Source organism: Heteronotia binoei, chromosome 1 (genome assembly GCF_032191835.1).
Source record: "Heteronotia binoei isolate CCM8104 ecotype False Entrance Well chromosome 1, APGP_CSIRO_Hbin_v1, whole genome shotgun sequence".
Lineage (NCBI taxonomy): Eukaryota > Metazoa > Chordata > Lepidosauria > Squamata > Gekkonidae > Heteronotia > Heteronotia binoei.
In genome coordinates, this window is record NC_083223.1 from 26964830 (window position 1) to 26980019 (window position 15190).

The following is a 15190-nucleotide window of genomic DNA, read 5'->3' on the forward strand; positions in this document are numbered from 1 at the left end:
AAGACGGTGGCTTGCTGACAACCCCAAACCCACGGTGCCCTTTTGTTCAGCGGTCTGTGTAAGGGCTCTGCTACCGCCGCCTTGTGGGGAAGGAAGGCATGGCAGAAACTGAGAATTCCCAAGAACAATTGTAGTTCAGTCTTGTTGGTGGGAGCTGGCGCATCACAAATGGCCTTTATTTAGTCCTGGGCTGGATGAATGCTACTCGTGTCCACCGTATACCCCAGAAAATCTATGGTGGGCACCCCCAATACACATTTTTCCCATTTTACCTTTAACCCTGCCCCTTTGAAACGCTGTAACACCATTCTGAGGCAGTCGCCGAATTTGTCTTCGGTGGCTGCTGCAATCAGCACATCGTCAAAGAATGGCTGGACCCCGGGGATGCGACATTGTTGGTGGCTTTAGTGGATGGAGAAGTGTGTACACATATCACTGTTGGTCTGCTGGATCTCTCAGCAGCTACTGAGACTGTCCATGGGTCCCAATGGATCATCTTGCTGAAATAGGACCGAGGGTTACTGTGCTGCAATACTTCCAATCTTTATGTCAGGTAGAGAGTCTCGAAGTTGAGGTAAAAAGATTGCTGCTCCACCCCTTGCTCCTTTCCTAGCATCAGAGCCGGCGCTGGGGGAGGACGGTGGCTCAGTGGTAGAGCATCTGCTTGGGAAGCAGAAGGTCCCAGGTTCAATCCCCGGCATCTCCAACTAAAAAGGGTCCAGGCAAATAGGTGTAAAAAACCTCAGCTTGAGACCCTGGAGGGCCAGTCTGAGAAGACAATACTGACTTTGATGGACACAGGGTCTGATTCAGTATAAGGCAGCTTCATATGTTCATATGTCCTTGTAGGGGAGCTGCAGAATTCCATTTTATACCCACACGAAGCTACCTTATACTGAATTAGACCACTGGTCAGTATTGTCAACTTTGAATGATAGCAGCTCTCCAGGGTCTCAGGACTTTAACTGGAGATGCTGGGAACTGAACCTGGGACCTTTTGCAGACCAGTGCTGTTCAGTACCTTCCTAAGAATACTTTCCTGGGTGTAAATCCTCTTAAATATACCTGAATAGGATCTCAAGCAGATATGTTTAGGCTGACAGTTTCCAGCTGCTTATGTATGCCAGTAACACATAAACTTCATGGGATGTTGGTTTGTGTTTGGATTAGGTATGGGCATGAACCAGTTTGGTTCATGGTTTGGCAATTTTATGAATCAAACAAACCCTGAACCAACTAAACCATTATTTTCATGAACCATTTATGGTTCAGGGATTTGTGGTTCATTATGGCTAGGGGAAAGAAGTGGAGGTATTTAAATGCCACCTTCTCCAGTCAAAGAGCTCTCTATTGTATCCTTTGGCTCCATAGGATACAATGGAGAGCTCGAGCCACAGCTGCAGCGTAATGCCACAGAAGGTATTTAAAGTTTAAATCCCTTCTCTAGTGTCACACCACAGCTGTGACCTGAGTTCTTCATTGTATCCTATGGACCTATACAGAGCCGGAGCTGGGGAGAAGTCTCCCCAGGATACAATGGAGAGCTCAAGCCACAGCTGTGGGGTGACCCTAGAGAAGGGATTTAAACTTTAAACCTCTTCGCTAGCATCATGCCATAGCCATGGCCCTACAGAAGGTTTAAATCCCTCTTCTAATGTACCGCAGCTGCAGCTTGAGCTCTCCATTGTAGCTGATGGACACATAAGATACAATGGAGAGATCTCTCCCCAATGGCAGTCTGGCTGGGGAAGCGAATAAAGATCAGGGAGACCCCTCCGCAGCTTGGGCTCTGCTGGAGTGCCCGGTTGAAACTGGGCAGTGTAGCAGAGTCGGCAAAGCAGCCAATCCTGCGGGGAGACCTCTCCCTACAGGATTGGTGGGGCTTTGAGGGAAGGCAATTTAAACTGCCTCCCCTTGGCTTCCTCAGGCACCCTGCAGCTGCTTGGTGCCTGGGGAAACCAACTGGGCAGGAACTGTCCCTGAACCTTCTGAACCTCCCAGGGAGGTTTGGGGGGAGGCATGGTTCCAAACCATCGGTTTGTGAACCACAAACTGGCCCAATTTGTCCCTGAATCACAGTTCGTGGTTTGGTTCATGCACATCCCTAGTTTGGATCCAATTTTAAATGTAGCACTGGACTTACCTGAAGGTTTCTTCTCTTCAGTGGAGCAAACTGATTAGGTCATGTCTCCATCCACTTGTTCCAGGCAGGGCTATATGAATTTTTGTATGCCTTCCTAGGATACAGGAGGAGTGTTCCTCCAGACATAAAACAGTCAAGCTCAAAAATACCAACAGGCTCAGATTCTTAGAAGCAGCTCCAGGAAACTTTAATGGAGCTGCGAGTGGTGGAGCCGGTGGCATTGGTCGCTGTGGTGGAGCGCTCGCGGTGGTCGAGTGAGGCTTCCAACTCCCCTTCCCCACCCTCTCCAGCCGACGAGGAATTATTTTTAATCTCATAATCGCCTCCCACTTGCTTACCCGGTCGACGGAGCCATGCCTGCCACACCCAGACCCTGGCCGCTGGCCCTGCGGCAAGCCTACTGCAGCAGCAATTTTTCTTTGGGCGTACCTGGACCCGGCTGTTGGCCCCGTGACAAATCTGCCATAGCAGTCTACATCTGCGTCGGACTGGCATTGCCTGGCGGCTGGTGGTTCCTTGATTCGTCGGAAGCCGTGGCTCCTGGGCAGGGACTACGCTTGGTGGCTCCTGAGTCATTGTCAGCAGCTGTGGCTCCCGGGCGGGGACTGCGTTCGGTGGCATTGCTGCCCTCACGGTTGGCGGGGCCGGCATGCTGGGCTGGTGGGGACCCTGTTTCAGGCGTGGGTTCATTGAAAATCACAAGAACGCAGACTTAGTGGTTTAAAACAAAGTTGCATTTATTGGAAGCTTCAGCGTTACTCCAAGCAAGTAGGTAAATTGGAACTGATAGAGACTGTTTCAATCTATAGCTATTTATCCTCTACTTCAAAGCATTCACATCTATCCCCCAGTTCCCAAAATAAAAGGCTGCTTTTGCATATGATACATTCCCAGCGCTTCCCCCCTTATCTCTTCCATTCGTGGTTACATTGCCCAGAGGCGCTGGCCTTGGAGCCTCCGGGGAGGAGGTGAGAAGCTGGCACCTACGGGTGGCTTCAAAGACTTTTGGCAACCTTTGATAGTCCTGGGAAAAGGCTCTCTACTCTTCCCCCCTCCCTTCTAGCTGACCCCATTTCTGGTTAGTATGGATTCCCTCTGCACATTTGACTACAGTTAGTAACAGTGGTTAAAAGATACAGTGAATGAACAGAGCCTGCCACCCTGATATTGTCCCTTATCATCCTGCTTGGGCTGGGTTTGATTTGGAGGTGTGGCATGTGCTTCTGCCAGGGGGACCTCAGTGCCTGGGGAGCATGGAGAGGATCTCTGTCCCCTTCATGCTCGCTGGGCTGTTGACTGGTAGAGTTGACCTGGCCCAGGTTTGAAGAAACGCCTGCACATAGACCGCACTTTAAACATCACTGTTATTATTGAAGCACTTTAACTGCCAGCACTTTACGCCCATTACCATCTAACATTATTGCCTTATTGCTGATGATGAGCTATTTATTTATATTTTAGCTGCTAAATTTAACAGAACCTATTATACTAGTGGTCGATTGATGTTGGGATGAAATAATCTGGGGGAATTAAATCTGGGTTTTATTTATTATTATTGAATTAATTAGCTTTTAGGAAACTGATTAATATTGGCTGATTAAGTTAGGAGTGCAAATTAGGAAGTAGGGGGGATTAAGAACTTAACTAGCTTTAAGGGATAATTCATTAGCTAATGTACCGATCGCCTAACACACCAGCCAGCACCTTTTCGTCCCTGATGGAGGCCGCAACAGGCTGGGTGTTGGAACACCCAAGGCTTTTAATCCTGGGTGATTTCAACGTTCATGCCGATGATGCGAACTCCAATCGGGCGACAGACTTAGTGTCATCCATGGTACGCTAGGACTCTCTCAATTTGTTGCTACACCCACGCATCAGGCTGGGCACATGCTAGATTTGATCTTTGCATCGGGGGTTACAGTGACCCGAATTACTGCTGATGCAGTGCCATGGTCGGACCACTATGTCCTGAAGGCCCGTATGGATGTACCACCCCAAACCCGTTTAGGCGACGAGCGTATTTTAGCTCGCCCAAGGAACCTAATGGACCCGATACGGTTCCAGAGGGAATTGTGGGATCCCTGGCCCCCTGGTGACTCGCTCAATGACATGATTGAGCTATGGCAAAATCAGCTCACCACGGCCATTAATGAGATCGCTCCTCGGCGCCCCCTGTGCCCCCGCTCAAAGATGGCACTGTGGTAGAACATGGATTTGTGATTGATGAAACGGAGGCTCAGACGAGTGCAGAGGCAATGGCAGCAGACTCACGACGAAGCATATAGAGAGTATATGAGATCCTATGAGATGGCAGTCAACGCCACAAAGAAAGTTTACTTTGCGGCCAAAATTGCATCCACGAATTCATGCCTGGCACAATTATTTAGTATTATTTGGACTCTTACAACTCTGCCACAAGGCAGACCAAATCATAGGGAATTGGAGATAGGCTGTGAGGCCTTTGCAACATTTTTCACAGATAAAGTCTCGTTGCTCCTCCCTGTCACAATTGAAACAGTAAGTGAACTCGAGGCTCCATGCCTGTTTTTGGGATCGGCTCTAGACAGTTTTACAACACTCAGCTTGGAGGAAGTTGACAGAATCCTCGCAACTGTACGCACAACAACATGTGATTTGGACCCTTGCCCATCCTGGCTGATTAAAGCATGCCGGATGGAGCTCCACAATCTTGTACGGGATATTGTAAATAGGTTCCACTCGGATGGGCTTTCCCCAGAGCCTCTCAAAGAGGCGATAGTCCATCCCCTTTTGAAAAAACCAACACTACATCCGGCTGAATTGGCACACTATCGGCTGGTCTCGAATTTACCCTTTTTGGGTAAAATTATCGAGAAAGCAGTAGCGTTACAGTTGTAGAGTTTTCTGGAGGACGCTTCCGTCCTAGACCCACACCAGTCCGGCTTTCTCCCGGGCCATGGTATGGAGACAGTGCTGGTCGCCTTAGTGGATGATCTCCAGTGACAACTGGATCGAGGCAGGTCAGCAGTACTGTTGTTGTTGGACCTGTCGGCAGCATTTGACATGGTCGACCACCGGCTGCTGGTTCACTGCCTCGCCGACATGGGGATTCAGGGGTTGGCCATGCAATGACTTTCCTCTTTCCTCTGTGGTCGAGGACAAAGTGTGGCGATCGGGGGACGATCATCCCAGAGGCATCTGCTTAACTGTGGAGTGCCTCAGGTGGGGGTGCTTTCCCCGATGCTGTTTAATATCTATATGCATCCCCTTGCCCAGATTGTCCAGAGATTTGGACTGGGTTGCCATCAGTATGCTGATGACACCCAGCTCTATCTGCTGATGGCTAGCTGGCCTGCCTCCGCCCCAGAAAATCTGGCGCTGGCGCTACAAGCCATGGTGGGGTGGCTCAGGTTGAGTCATCTGAAGCTGAATCCAATGAAGACAGAAGTCCTTTGTCTGAGCTGCTGTGGCCTGGGAAGGGAAATCCCTTTACCAGCCTTTGATGGGGCACCACTGATATCGGCACCCAAAGTCAAGAGCTTGGGGGTGCTGCTGGAGCCCACATTGGCTATGGAGGCCCAGATAGCAGCCACTGCGAGATCTGCCTTCTTCCATCTTAGGCGGGCACGACAATTGGCTCCCTTCCTAGAGCACGGTGACTTAGCAACAGTGATTCATGCAACGGTCACCTTGAGACTAGACTACTATAATGCCCTCTACATGGGGCTGCCCATGTCCCAAATCCAGAAGCTGCAGCTGGTGCAGAATGCGGCAGCCAGGCTGCTATTGGGTCTCCCTATGCGGGACCATATACAGCCAGGGCTGTGGAGACTGCACTGACTGCCAATAGTATTCCGGATTCACTACAAGGTACTGGTTATTACCTTTACAGCCTTATATGGCCAAGGACCTGCCTACCTTAGGGACCGTCTCTCCCCATATATTCCCCAGAGGGTACTTAGATCTGGATCACAAAACCTATTAGTAATCTCCGAGCCGAGGGAGGCGAGATTGAAGGTTGCTAGAAAAAGAGCCTTCTCTATTGCTGCCCCACACTGGTGGAACCAACTCCCAGACGATGTTAGAACCTTGCGGGACCTTAGCCAGTTCCGCAAGGCCTGCAAAACAACATTATTCCGAATGGCCTTTAACCAGAGTACATAGATGCCCAACACCACTGAATGTATGGCATGGAACTTAGCACCAAAACTGTTGTTTTAAAACTGTTGGTTTAAAATTGTACTAATAATTTTAAATGATAAACTGTTAATTTTAATTGATATTTAATTGATATTATTGTGATTGTTTTTACTGTTTTATTGTTGATATTACAATGCTGTTAGCCATCCTGAGCCTGCTTTGGCAGGGAGGGTAGGATATCAATATGAAAAATAAATAAATGAATAGCAGAGAAAACTTTGAAGAATATCATATATCTGATACATAGAAGTGGGTATTGGAAGACTTCATTCTCCTTCAATGGGGGAAGTTCCCCCAACTGATTATATATACTTAGTCTTATTAGATCTGATTACTATCCAATGTATTTCTCTTTTAGCTGTATTGACATACTCAAATAGGGATATTGGCTGTTTATTTCATTGTATATACTAAACCCATCTTCCCCTATATTTTAATGTATTTTTCTTCTAATGGCAAACTATATGTATATTACATGTTAAAAGGTAAATTAGTTAGATGGGAAAAACTTGCCCTCAATTCGACCCAGGCTTGCTTGTACCAATAAAGTGATTAACAGACAGCCTCACATTTTGACATGTTACTGTTTTATTGGTTTCTCACGCTCATGTTAAACAGATCAAAGGTTTGCTCAATTTGTTAATTTTACTATGCTGTTAATTTTACTATTCTGTCATTGGATCTTAAATTTGTACCATTTGGCACTCTAAACCACTGCCTACCAGCTATATGTAGCTCTGCTCACTGTACCTGATTCCTCGTCTGATGAAGTGTGCTTAGAGCACACAAAAGCTTACATTCTAAGTAAAACTTTGTTGGTCTTAAAGGTGAAACTTGACTCCTACTTTGTTCTACTGCTTTAGACCAACACGTCTGCCCACTTGGAACTATATAAACTTAGTCTGGGTAGCCTATGGGAGGTCAATCCAAGGTCCTGTTTTTACACATTCATCAGGTCGTGTAATTTCGTAGAAGGATATTTGTAAGTATATCAATGAAAATTTGAACTTGAAATGGTTACAGCAATTACAGGAATATTTTAATCAGAGGGAAGCATCATAGTAATTTAGAAATGTGGCCATAGCTTACAGGAATCTCCACATATGGTAAGAATTTTGGATTGACCTCATGTCGTCTTGTTTACACCTTTGTGGCAAGAAATGGACTGTATGGAATATGAGTTGGAAATTCTCAAGTATTTTACAGTTGTGAAATTGTTCAATAGTCCATATATTCATATCAGTGTATACTGTCTCTAATCAGTTATATATATTAATTGGAGATATTGTTTTTGTTAAGACAATACAAGAAATTATCACAGTAGAAGAAAATAATTTCATTATACCTTTATTAGTCAAGGTAGTGTAAGTTGTTGCTATCCGCACCATGGTCCTTTTGTGGCTAGCATTGCTCTGGTAGAATGAACAATAATCCCCTTGGTACCCTGATGCCCTGAACATCATAGGTCTCCTGAATACATTGCTTTATCCAGAAGGCTATATTAGATTTTGAGACCTTCTTTCCCAAATTTACAACTCTATTTGAAACAAAAAGTGCATCTGACAGTCTGAATGTGGATGTACTTTCAATATAACAACTAAGGGCCCTTCAAACATCTAACTTATGCCATAATTAGTAATAAGGCCTGTTGTGGGGAGAAATACAGTGGGCACTAGAATGTTGCTGTGGGTGAGTGTCATGCACTGGGGGGGCTGGGGAGGGAAGGGAAAGATAGAGGGTGGCAAAGTATGTTGAGAAGGCAAGTGTTGGGAAGAGAAATGGAGAAAGTGGGGGAATGTGGGGTAGGTTATCAGAGAACAGGGGTAGATAGAGAAAGAAGGGATGGGAACAAAAGAGATAGGGGTAGATATAGCTTTTCATCTCCCCCTCCCCCACTTTCTTTAGCTTATACATAGGAAAAGTACAGACTTTCTCTGCAGTGGGGGATCAAATCAGCTTACATCATTCTCCTCTCCCCCTTTTGATTAGCACGATAACGCTGTGAGGCAGGTTAGGCTGAAAGTCTGTTACTGGTCTGAAATCACGGTCATTTTCCACAGTCACAATCACAGTCAGCTTCCACAGACACAGTCAGCTTCCACAGCAAGAAACTGGGTCTGGTAGATCCAGCTCTGAGGTGCCAACTGCCATGTCACATTGGCTGTCATAAGGGGTTACCTCAGCAGGGTATAATGACTTAGAATCAATGTTCCCTCTAAGCTGCAGAGTCTTGTGAGCAAAAATTCTACTTTGTGAGCTACTGGCATTAAAGTTGTGAGCTACTGCATAAATTAGTGTGCTCTGGGGTCATCCTTCCTGAGCTAAGACAAAAATGTGTGAGCTGCAGGCTAAAAATCTGTGACCTAGCTCATGCTAACTCAGCTTAGAAGGAACACTGTTCAGAGTGTACCATTTTCTCCAAGGGAACCAATATCTGCCCATCTGGAGAGCAGTTGTAATTCTGAGTGATCTCCAGGCCTTACCTGGAGGTTGACAACAATGGTTCTCCTAGAGGAAATGGCTGGTTTGGTGAGTGGAGTCACTATACCTGTGTTCCCACACCTCCTCAAACTCCACCATCTCCAGGCTCCACCCTTCAAATCTCCAGGAATTTCCCAAACTGGAGTTGGCAACACTCTCTCCTTCCCAGCTAATCACTATCCTACCTTTATCTGCCCCTCTGACTTCAGCTTTCCATCTCTTCCCTCCTCTCTGCAGCCTCTATCTAGGAAAAAGACAGTCTTTCTCCAGAGTGAGGCCAAAGTAGCTTACATCATTTTCCTTTCCCCCTTTTGATCTACACAACAACCCTGTGAGGTAGGTCAGGCTGAAAGAACGTGGGTGGTCCAAAATTACCCAGTCAGCTTCCATAATATTATCCTGGGTCTGGTAGACTCTGCTCTGAAACGCTTAGTGTCACATCACAGTGGCTGTCATAGGGGGGCTGCTGCTGAACAGGAATAAGCAGTCAGAGTTAAGTCATACCAGTCAGGTGGCATCATCACCCAGAGGGTTCTGCCAGGCTTAGGGTAGGACACCTCCAAGTGGAGGTTGAAGATCTCCTGGTATCACAACTGAACTCCAGACAACAGATCTCTTTCCTCCTGGAGAAAATAACTTCTTTGGAGGGTGGGCTCTGTGGCATTATATTCAGCTAGGGCCTCTCTCTTCCCCAAACTCTGGCTTCTGTACACTGCACCACAAAATCTCCAGGCATTTCCCACCAACCTGGAGCTGCCAACCCTAGTCAGGACTGGCTCCAATGAGCTCTCCCTCAAAGGCCAAAATAGGCCTGAAAAGGGCCTCCCGCCCACCTTTTACTGAGAGAACCAAGCTTGGTTGTAGGGTTGCCAGGTCCAACTCAGAAAACACCTGGGGACTTTGTGCGTGAAACTGGGGATCTTTGGGGGTGGAGCCAGGAGACCTCCTATTCCCCCCAAAATAAATAAAAATGCAGCAGCGCAGTTCCCCTGAATACAGTCTTCATTTCCTCATACCCCAGCAGCTGGCTGCATTTACACTAAATGAAAGTGAGTTCACACAAACACTCTCACACAAAGCAGCCAAAATAAACAGTTTGCAAGCACTCACTTTTGTGATTGCTATGGGTCAGTTTACTAACTGGAACCATCTGCTATATTTCAACCAACTTCTTCAGACTAACAGAAAAACAAAATCATAGAGCCTAGGAGGTGGAGTTTTCCTCCAAAAAGAGGGACTAGGCTTGTTTCTTTTCTTTCCTTGAGGAGAGCCAGTTTGGTGTAGTGGTTAAGTGTGCGGACTCTTATCTGGGAGAACCGGGTTTGATTCCCCACTCCTCCACTTGCACCTGCTGGAATGGCCTTGGGTCAGCCATAGCTCTGGCAGAGGTTGTCCTTGAAAGGGCAGCTGCTGTGAGAGCCCTCTCCAGCCCCACCCACCTCACAGGGTGTCTGTTGTGGGGGAGGAAAGTAAAGGAGATTGTGAGCCGCTCTGAGACTCTTCGGAGTGAGGGCGGGATATAAATCCAATATCTTCTTCTTCTTCTTCTTCTACACACTTACCAGGAAGACCCAGGTGGCACTACTTACTTGCCCCATCAATTCAGCTTTCCTCTGAGAGCCAGTTTGGTGTAGTGGTTAAGTGCGTGGACTCTTATCTGGAAGAACCGGGTTTGATTCCCCACTCCTCCACTTGCACCTGCTGGAATGGCCTTGGGTCAGCCATAGCTCTTGTAGGAGTTGTCCTTGAAAGGGCAGCTGCTGTGAGATCACTCTCAGCTCCACCCACCTCACAGGGTGTCTGTTATGGGGGAAGAAGATAAAAGGAGATTGTAAGCCACTGAGTCTCTGATTCAGAGAGAAGGGTGGGGTATAAATCTGCACTTCTTCTTCTCTTGGTCTCCCATCCAAATATTAACCACAGGATTTAAAGGCATACACACTGTCCAAGGCATAGGCAGTTTGCAGGCTTATTCTATGCTTGCCGAGATATAAAGACAGATGGTGGTTATTGGGGCAGGGCTTCTCCTGCTGTCCAGCTGCCTGGCAGCAGGGAGGAGCCTGCAAAACTGGAAAGCCTACTCTCCTTCCCTTGAATAAAACATGGTTGTTCTTCTGCCAAGAGATGCCATTTCTTTTTCTATGTCTCTCTGGGTGTTTGGTGTCCCAGAGGAGGTGGGGAGGAGCCCTCAGTCTCAGCCCTGAGGGAAGGCTTTATGTGACTGTTTTCTTCCTCCTTCCTCCCTCAGCCAACGGAGGGAAGGCTTTAGGGTTTGTAGAATCTTTCGAGCTCAAGTGCCGTGTTCTACTGGAGAAAGTTTTCCTTCCAGACGTTTCGTTCTCAGCTGCGGAGAACATCCTCAGTGGTGTTGCAGTTGGAGCAGGCGCTCTGACCTTCTTGGCTGCTGTCCACTCAATGCACAGCCGCCAAGAAGGTCAGAGCGCCTGCTCCGGCTGCAACGCCACTGAGGATGTTCTCCGCAGCTGAGAACGAAACGTCTGGAAGGAAAACTTTCTCCAGTAGAACACGGCACTTGAGCCCGAAAGATTCTACAAACCCTAATGATGTTACCAGCTGTGAAAACCTGAAATCTTTGAGGGAAGGCTTTCTTAATCTCCTCTGTGAAGTACTGCCAATTGAGGAACAGCTTTCTCTCCTCCCTCTGTCAGCCAATTGAGGATATGCTTTCTTTCTCTCCTCTGTGAAGTGGTGCCTCAATCCTCAGCCAATGGAACACAACAGACCTTGAGTCATGGTTAATGGGCCAATGGTTGATGGAGTGCACCCCACAGCCAATGGGAGAGCTGGAAAGTGCCACTACCTCAGGGCTTCTATATATGATATTTTCCAAGGGTGAGAGGGCCTGAGGCAAAAGGATGGCAAACACGCTGAATTAAATGACAGGCTGAATTCACCTTAGGTACAAAAGATGGATCAGGCCTTAAGACAACCTAGGGTGTGGTCACACTCACCATTAAATCCATCTGCAACGCGCCTCTTATTATAATCTGCACAACCAATTTCCTGATCAGACAACAGCCAGGCTCCCTTTCTATCCCATGTGGGTCCCGTCGCTGGTCAATCAGAGTGCTCTACCGGACCTCGTTTCATGAGACATCAATCTGCATTAGCGCAGGCGCAGTGATGCCCACTATCTGCACTATCGAGCAGATCCAGCGTCTCCTCTCTTCTCCACGAGAGACCTCGCACGCCCACCATGACCTTGTTCTTGAGGGTGGGGATGCACGTTGCTTTTAAATGGGTCGGGTCACTAACAGTTTTGCTAGTCCATTGGCACTACTTTTCCAGCATGAGTACTACGTGTGGAAAAAAACCCAGGAATTCAAATCAGTTCACATCTAGTTCACATCTAGTTTCAAAAGTGAGTTTTGTTTCCAGACATAGGGGCGGGTAAACGATTTATCGAGCCAACATTCGCTCGCTCATTCACTGGCGCAGTGATATCACTTGCAGGGGGCTTTGGATGGGAAGCGGTGGTGTGCTTCTGACGAGTCGCCAACGATGGAGCGTTCAAACAGAGAAATTCCGCTCAGGAACCATCAGAAGAATTTTGTTCCGGATTTAAAGCAGTATCAAATTAGTCCGTGCCCCAGTCGTCTCAACGCGGGACTCGAACGAGCTAACCACCATTCGCAGATGCTGATGTTTGGACAACCGCTTAAAATCCGACATGCTTCCGTACTCCACTCATGCCTGTAGCGGGATTTTCTGAACGTCTGACCTCACCCCGTCTGGAAAAAATGTACATAGTTCTTTTAACACAGAAAGATCCCCTTACTCAGAATCCCACCAGGCAGACATAGTAGCAAAAAGGCCAGTTTCCAACTCAGATGCTTTAAATCTAAGGCATGTAGCGGCTCAAATGGTGGTTTTATGAGGGCTTGTAACAACTTAGACAAGCCCCAAGCCAGAAATCTATGTTGGACAGGGGGTGCCAGTTGTACTGTTCCCTTTAGATAGCCTTTAATAAATGTACTGATGGTAATACTCCCCAGACCTCTGTTACCTGGTACTACGGCAACGCCCTCTTCCCTTTTGCTTGCCTCTACCAACCCAGCCATCAGTGTTCTTCCCATTCATCCCTGCCCTCATCTGTCAGCCAGCTCCCCCTCCGTCTCCCTGTTGCTCCCCCGTCCCACCCCCCCCCCCAATGGCTCCCTCTTGGGCATTGAGCTCACCCTTCCTGCTGTGGCATAGCTGTCCTGACCAGTCTGGCCCTCCTGCCGCTGGAGCTCCGGAGCTACTTAGCCTCATTTCTCTTTCCCGCAGCCGCGCCTGACCCCAGACCAGATTATTATGTCATGCTTTGTGGGATGGGCGGGGCCAGGATGCTGCAGGGTCCCCAGGCTGCCCAGCAACGACAGGGGAGGTAAGTGGCAGCTAGGAGGGCGCAGTCATGTTACCTGGTGCTGGGCTCAGCAGGAGCTTCTCCCCCATCTCTCGGGGTCGTCTGGTGGAGCCCCAGCCTGGGGGGTGGGGTGGTTGGCTGGTGTCATGGTACATCTGTATCTCGCAGTACCCCTAGGAAGTGTTCACAGTACCCCAGGGTACCACGGATCCAGGTTGGGAATTACTGCTTTACAGGTAAACTGAGCTCAGCTCTAGTATCCTGCTGAAACAGCACTCCCCCTCTGCCCTAGGAAGCTATACAAAAATTTGCATGACCCTGCCTGGAGCAAGTGTTGGTGTGACCTAACCAGTTTGGAAGACTTCCCACTAGGGTTGCCAAGTCCCTGCGGCCTCCATAGAGTTTTCCTCCCAAATTGCTAGTGTCTGGGGAAACCATAGAGTTTTCCTAGAAGCTCCTAGAGCGGCCGGCACGCAACGTTGCTTGCATGATGACGTCACTTATGAGTTACATCATTGTGCCAGTGTGTCAGGGGGGGACCCCCAAAGAGGGAGAAACCCCACCTTACCTGGGAGCTTGGCAGTCCAGCTTCCCACACTGAAGGAGAATTATGGTTTTACTCAATCCCTATGGTCTTGATAAACCATTACTCCCATAATGACCCTCAATTTTAAGAGTCTTCCTCAGAGGCCCTTCTTTGTTTGGAGTTTGATGGGTGGCCAGCACAGGAAAGCCTCTTGAACAGAGCCTCTTTAATTCCTTCCCCAAACAACTTTACACTACTTCTTGGCTTTTGGTGTTTAGATGGCAGGCAAAACAACTGGTCTGTAGGAAAGCCTGGCAATGTTACATTAGATAATGTAAACTGGAGTGGCAAACATACAGCCTGCAAGCCAAAACCGGCCCGCGGCCCAGGGAGCAGCTGCTGGGCCTTGGCGAGGTTAGTATGGTGTGGCGGCAGAGAGGAAGCTGGGGCCGGGTGCGGAGCCTGTCGCCCCTCGGCTGCCTCATTGAGGGCTGGAGGGCTTGCGAGGCCCAGGGAGCAGCTGCCCAGGCCTTGCTGAGCTCTGTGTGGCAGGGGCGGGGGCAGTATGAAGCTTGGGCAGTGGGGAGGATACTGGGGCTAAGTGTGTAGCCTGTTGCCCCTTGGCTGCCACATTGAGGGCTGGAGGGGTTTCAAGGCCCAGGGAGCAGCTGCTGGGCCTTGCTGAGCTCACTGCGTGGCAGTGCTGGTGACAGTAGGAAGTTCAGGCAGCGGGGAGGAAGCTGGGGCCGGTGTGGAGCCTGTCGCTCCTCAGCTGCCTCATTAAGGGCTGCAAGACTCAGGGAGCAGTTGCTTGGGCTTACTGAGGTATTTGTCATTCCTGCACTTTACACAGCAGCCTCGCATGTTTCTGGGAGGCAGGTCCAGCTCCTGTTTGTTCAGGGGATGGGAATTCTGGCAGTCTAGTTCACTGTGCCGGCCATTTGAGGCTGTGATTGGCTTCTGATGGGGTGGGGGTGGGCTCAATGCATGCGGAGGCAGCGGGAGGTAAGCTCCAGAACTGTCCCTTCCCAGGGCTTGGGTATGGAGGCTGGGAGTGAGGGGCGCTCCTTTCTGGATGGGGCTGCTGCAGTGGAGATCTTTGTGCGTCCCCCCTCCCCCGGAATTATCAGTGGTTGCTTCCGGGAGTGAGTGCACTTGGGATCCCATGGATAGTGACTTGGAGAGGAGTAACTGCCCTTTAATTCAGTGGGGATTAAACTCTCATTGAAAGTGTCACTTCAAGTTTAGGATGAGCCAGTCCTGCTGCCCGATTTTCCCCTTCCAACTGAAGAGCAAAGGTGTCTCCCCCACCTGCTTTTCTGCCCTTCTCTGATGCTCTCTCTTTCAAGCCTCATGCCTGCCTAACATCAAGCTTAAAATGACCCCTGCCAGGGGCCTGGACTGCAAATGGGGGAGCCTTGGCAGCCCAGGCTGATATTTAGAAGTCTTTTTTATGTTGCTGACCCCATTCCAGTTATAGAGAACTGCATGC